Source organism: Cryptotermes secundus, unplaced genomic scaffold (genome assembly GCF_002891405.2).
Source record: "Cryptotermes secundus unplaced genomic scaffold, Csec_1.0 scaffold56, whole genome shotgun sequence".
NCBI classification, from domain to species: Eukaryota; Metazoa; Arthropoda; class Insecta; order Blattodea; family Kalotermitidae; genus Cryptotermes; species Cryptotermes secundus.
The window spans coordinates 947,413-954,828 of NW_019744407.1; positions in this window are offsets into that span (position 1 = coordinate 947,413).

Sequence of the window (7,416 nt, forward strand, 5' to 3'; positions counted from 1 at the left end):
GTCAGTCTGTTAATGCCATAAACATTATATAAAAAGAATTTTTGAAGAGTATTCTGGTTTATAAAGTTTATTCAACAATTAAAATGAATTTCAGTAACAACCTTATATTTTGTGTTAAGATAGCAGTCTCCAGCACACCCGGAAAAAAAAAAGAATGGGCTGAATTTCTTTGGAAAATCTTCAGACAACTGGAGTGGAATGAGGGACGAGACGGTAGGAGACATGTGCAATGCAAATAGATGCAAACATTTTTTCAGTCTCTATTGACTCTTAAAATGGTATACATATCCTTTATTACGATAAATTAATAAAAATGCTCTGGGGTTAATTAGAAGAAGTAATGAAACAAAATTTACAAACTATCTCTGATAATAGCGCCCAAGTGTTCAGCAATGCTAGTGTCATATTCTGACATTGGACTCTATCCTAAGACATTTCAATCCATTCAACATTTCTTAAACATCCATTTTAATACTATGCTACTGCACTTTGTTTATAGTTTAGCTCTGTTTACAGATATTATATTTACAATTATATGATATCATGTTATCAGTTGAGTATACAACACATTAAAACTTCTAACTGGACACTCTGGCAGTACTTCCATTCCTACATACTTTCAGCCCAAGACCACAGTCTCAACAAGAAAAGAATTAAGAATTCAACATTCCCAGACCATACATTTTCAGATGTCCACATACCTCTATTAAGAGTTGCCTTATATGCTAATTTCTGGGAATGTCATAAAATATATTTATTTACATAAGTTCCTTTTTTCTTTTTTAATGTCAGACTACCTGAAAGGAAGCAACTAAGAAAGTGCTGAAAACTTTAATTCTGTTTGTAGGACAGTAACATATTTCCTTTTAACTAAGATTATGTCTTTTGGGATGTGATGCTATGTATTATGGTAGATAGGTATAGATGTTCGTCAAAATGTTGGTACGTATCAACCTTATGGTATCACATTCCAGAACATAATAATCTTAATACTCATCACTATGAGAACCTCGCATATCATATTCTTTTAAATTCACAACATGTGAGGATTAAATACAATGATACTAAGCACTCTCAACAAACGTGAACAGTAATATAACGAGTCTCCTGACACACATGGTATATTCAACTAATGTTATGTAAAGGCACTGTCCTTTATCTTTTGTCCTTAAAAACATAATCTCTTCCTGCAGTCAATAAATACTGTGAAGGAGCATGAATGGTTTATACATAACTCACAAGTTTGGAGACAATGCAAACTGTCTATTACATTAAAAGGTAAAGTTGCCCCGGTGCTTATTTAAGTAATCATTATGCCATGAAGACGTATGAGGTGGTGAAGGCATAGGTCCACCATTCTTGACCTCTGCACTACATAGAGGTAAGTTGTCAGTTTCATGCTCTGGCCACTTTACCCCCAGAGAAAGAGCGCCTGGTGAGACTGGGTGGGCCCCAGAACTAGTCTGAATGGTATGGAGAAAAGAAAAATATTGCCTATGTTGGGAATCGAACCCTTGCTGTCCAGCATGTAGCTATACCAACTGAGCTACAAGTAACCTGACTCCTTACTGTTACATTATGTTGTTATTTTGGAAAGCATACAGACTGCCACTCAGATTAGAAAAAGATGAAGTTAAGGTGTTGAAAATGTAATTTTGTGCATTATAATGTGTTTGGAGAGCCATTATTTTGTCACTCTTTATGTGTGACTGCAGGGCAGATTATATACATGAGGAAGGTAAAGGTAAGAGTTAAGTTGTCCCTGTGCTCAACAAATTAAGCACTACACCATGAAGGCATATGGGGGAGTGGATGTATAGATCAACATATACATGAGGAAGTATAATGAGAAATTCAGATTATGTTTTATTGATTAAACATGTTCATATGAAATCATTATACATTTCTGCTCAGAATAAGTCATTAAATATATCAAAAGCTCTTTATATGAAAACATACAACTTGATTATAAATTTCAAATAATCTGTACCTTTCCATACACAGATCTTTATATTAAAGCATGACAAATTTTTAATTTGTACAGCAATAAAATGATAAAATTAAATAATAAGAGTAATACACATAATATTAGGGAGCCAGGACAGCGCAGTCAGTGTACTGACTGGTTATGAGCTGGAAAGTAAAGGGGTCAGTGTTTGAGCCTCAGTAGTGCAGGATTTTTCTTGTCTCTACATTGTCCAGACCAGTTCTGGGGCCCATCCAGCCTCCTATCCAATGAGTACTGGGGGCTCTTTCCCGGGGGATAAAGCGGCCGGAGCGTGAAGCTGACCACTCCCCTCCAACTAGTGCCAATGTCAAGCATACATGAATCTATACTTTCACTCCCCCATGCATCTTCATGGCATAGTGCTTAATTAGTTTGGCACAGGGACAATTTTATCTCCTGGTGGTATTAGAAACAGGCTGACAGGCCACCAAATATGACATTATTATTTTATTTTTAGACATTCTTGAACTTTTTTTTTGATAGTCAACCATTTGCTGCCCAAATACCCCCTTAATATAATGATGAAACCTTGATGAGAGGGTAACAAATCCTTGATGGTAAACTGGGGTCCCACATTAACATGAGCTCCTATAAGGAAGATATTCCTTGTACCACAAAATTTCTCCTGACACTTTAGACAGGATTTCGTTGTAGTTTGTCTGACCTATGGGATGGACTTTTGATAGAGACCCCTGACAATACATCATGCCTAAGAGAGCTCAGTCCCATTCATAGCTTCACAACACATTCATCTAAAGATTCGGTTTAATTATAAATCCTACATCTTCCAAACAGTGGGTTCCCTTCATATTTTCCAGTGAGTGTATATGTAGCACTATGTGTGAACCAAAAACCATTTAAGTTATGTAAATGGAGAAATCAAAACTGAAAAATTGCCTGCAGACTGCTTTGCTTGGAAAATACTCATGATATTTTAAATATTAATTATTATGAAATTGTAAATGGGTATTTTAATAGATATTTGTTAACTTTATTTCTTTAGCCATTGCTTTTAAAATGCATTTCAATTTTAAATATGGTCCAGAATTTGTGGTTATAAAGTAATAAAATCATATGAAAAAAATTAAAGTATTATATTTTCCTAAAAAAAAAATCAATGTTATCTTCCTAGGAGGTTCTTTATTGTTAGAACACATTCTGTGAATTGCACTGAGGTAGGGATTAGAACACAATGCTGAAAGATATTATGTCTGTGTCTGTGATAGAAAGATAGAATGGAAGGGGCTGAAGGTACTTTCGGTATACAAATTAATACAACAAAATCTACGTAATATTTTTTTTCATTTACATACTTAAAAACAAGATTATTTCATAGAACATTCTTAATGATGTGAACATATCTGAAGTTCTCCATAATATAATTTCACACCTTTTAATGAGATATATATGAAGAAACCAGTTCCAGAACTGATTAATGAATTTTTATTCTAATTAAATTACACTTCAAATTGTATGAATATATTTTTTCTATGATTTGTTATTCTGAAAAAGTTGAAATTACTTAATGACACAATTTTACAATTTCTTAACAAGTACAGTCACTTCTTTTTACCTATGGATGTAGAAGACGTGAGTGCCATGAGAAATGTAAGACTCAAGACCAATTTTTATAATACAAGTTTGAAGATGACAGTATAATATTTTGCATGTTCACAAAGTTTCAATTGGAATGTGGGCAGCACAAGACTTTGTAAAGCATCTGTGGAAAAGTCCATTCAAACAGTTTGCCTTTGTTGCTTTCACATTTGCACTTGGAGCACTGTCTGATTTAAAAATTGTAAAAAATATTTCTACACATTTTAGATAATTGTACAGTTGTATCACTGCCATATTGGATTGATGAGAGAGTGAGAACAAATGAGAATACATGACACTAGTGGTCTTTTTCTGCCATTTACATTAAAGTAAATGTTATTAAATTTTTCCCAACAGTCTGTTCCCAGTTTGTGAGACGTATCTGTAAGTTGATGGAATTCTGAGTGCAAGAGTTTTGATACATATGTGACTAGATGAAACTATCTTATTGTAACAATATGTTAATCTCATTTTATTTGTATTTAATCTTTATTAGGGTTTCTTTACAACTGTACTTAATATGAAAGATGTGTTATAGGAATCTTGCATCCAATTTACATATTTAAGCTCCTTAACCTTTTGATGGATTTGATGGAATCATAAAAATAAATTATGATTTCATATCAAACTGGTTAAGACACAACCTCCTTCACATAAATACAGCTTTTCAGTGCATCTTGTTACATACAGACACAGAACATTAAAAAAATATATGTATACATAATATAAAATATTGATATATTTAATTCCACTGATTTCCATCACAGAAACTGTTTCAGTTTGGATAATATTTAAATAGATAAACACATATGCTCCTGCATATCCTGCATAGAATGGTCTGAAACAAGGGGATGCATTGCTATGATTGCTTTTCATCTTTGCATTACATTATGCCATTAGGAAGATCCAAGAAAACCAGAAGGAGCAGAATGAATGGGACACATCACCTCCTGATTATGCTAATTAATAGTAATTCACTGGGTAAAAATATAAAACCATAAAGAGAAATATAATTCACAATGTTCTTCTCTCGCTACCCTCTGTATCTCACAAATAATGACAGCAGATAAGTGTAAATACAAATGCTGTTCATTTTAGGAAGAAAAACCAGGAACACAGCTATTTTTGCTATTATATGTATGGGTTTTGATTCCAAGTCTGAAGATTACAAAAACATGCGAGTCAAAGAACCTAGAGATATTAAATATACATAACCATCATGAACAAACAAAATTGTTCCTCAAATTGCAGTGAAAATTATTATGTGTGAGAACAGTAAACATTAAAATGTATAACTCTATATATGCAAATTTTTAGCAGAATCTACAATGAGATCTTGCAAAATATCAGGATGAGACAGTACATGGTAGAGCTACAACTGGGTCTCCAACATGTTAATGGAAATGTGTATAATTATTCATATGACATCTGAATAGCTATTAAAAAAAACAGTCACAAGGGCAAGAATTCACATAAGCAATTCTAATCTGGCCCTCTCTTTGTTAAGTACTCATACTTCTCTCATACAGTAATTTACACAATCTATGTTACCAGTTTTTTTATTTCCATCAGCAGGATCCAAGCACATTTCATTGTAAAACATTTTACAAAAAATAATGGAATACCACATAACTATAGCCCCATACTTAACATGCATCCTTCATAAATTTTGAAGGATTCTACACATACCACTATCACTTTTCAGGTTCTTTTGAATAATTTTCCATACAATGATTTACTTCCCAAAGCAACTATACACTTGTGGATACTATAATAACATTAGGTCTCATGCAAGTTCATGAACTGTTATTCATCCACTGCTTAAATTCTGTTAAATGTTAACATTCTTATACCTCCCTCAAAACTGATGTGCAATAAAAATTTGAATGGATCCACAAAGTATTACCAATCATGGGAAACAGAGAAAGTCAAATATGAGTACCTATGCCAAACAGAATATGAAGTGACCATCTTCTCCATTTCATAACAGTAAATCAGGTATTTAGAAACTCAAAGAGTTCTGCTTTAAATGTGTTTCGAGTTTTTCCATGTTCTATTTTAAGAATGTTGTATTGCAACAGGTAGTAAATGAGTAATTTATTTATGTATTTATTTGAACCCACATGATCTTTCATCAAATACATTTTCTCACCTTCCTGTTTTCTTATATATAATCAACTTGCTGGGTTAATTTTATGTTCAATGAAGTTTTGAGTTGTTAGAGAAAATATCAGTTTAATTCCCACTGTATTATAAGTCAACAAACAATTATCTAGATGATGATACAAGACTGTAAAATTCTATGGATGGTTATTTATGATACAATTTGTTGGTATATGTATAATGTAATGATATATTTACTGAAAGAAAAGAGAACTCATATATGCTGTTTCATATGAATGTAAGAAATGATTGAAATATCACAGGTACACCAATAAATCACTGCCTTGTTGAACAATGAAGAGCAGTTCTAAGAAAGAAAGAAAGAAAGAAAGAAAGAAAATTTAATACAAGTGATAATGTTATGTACATAATGTTTAAAAATGCTGCTTGTGTAACTGTAAATAATTATCTGAAATTTTCCATTTCTTACTTAACCAGTTAAGTGGTTATGATATCTAAATTTGTCACGAGGTACTCTGTTATCATAGTGAGTATGATGTCTCTGCAAATCATGCATCTTTCTAACTACATTGTTGTAGCCATAATGAGAGTTGGTAATGCAAATTTGTATATTGTGCTTGGTAGATCTTCTAGTTACTTCAGAGTGTGACAGGAAGGTGCTGATTGTTTGGTAACTGTCCTGGGTTTGAGTATTGCGAGTAAACAATGAAAAGGGTCAATATCATAAAACAAGGTACAACTGTGAAAACTGTAAAGTGGCCCTACGTGCTATACCATTTCCAGTGTTACCATATGGCAGCCGACTTTTAGAGGCATGAGAGGGGATCAATATTCATCTAGTGGCTAAGAAGTGTCTGAATGTAAGATTTTAGTGGCTAGAAAGTGTACTATCTTCTGGTATTGAAAACTATACCATAATTATAAAGATCTTCACAGTATATGCCACTGGAGTTGCAACAATGCTTCCAGTGGTATGATCGTTCTAGTCATGATTTCATAATCTGTAAAAGAAAATGCCTTTGCAGTTGATTTTTAGAAGAACAAATAGCTTTTGTTGCACAGCTAATTCATCCACAGTAGCCTTTAACTTGCAAGGAGGTACAAATTCTGTCCACATGACAGTTAGAAACATCTCTTATCAATGAGGCCATCAGAATTGTGGTAGGCCATAGTGAAATGTCACAATAATCAACCATGTGAGTGTGTGTTTAGGCTAGAGGTGGTTTTGTCAGTCAGCTTCTATGATCATTTTTCATCTCAAAACACTAGACACTGCTCAGGACTGCATTTAATAAATATGCACGAGTCAGACATGCCTTTGTGATCACATATTGGGAACTGAAATAACATGTCAGTGGCGACAGTGGTGTACTTTTTTAGAATAAAGCCAAATGTATGGAATTTTACTAAAAAATATATATAAACTTAAATGTCATGACTATATAAATGAAAATGTGTGTATATATACATAAACTCTGATATTTGGTCTTTCAGACTTTTTGTTTCATAATTTTATAATGACACAAGGCTGAGATACTGATGTTATGTTATATTTTAGCGTCCTGTTGCACTGATTTAAGTCCATGATTTATTTCACCGTCTTTTAGTGCATACACTTATCTACCTCATTCCTCTCTCTCGCACCACATGTTTCGGCACAAAGGTGCCATTTTCAGGTGCTCATTCGA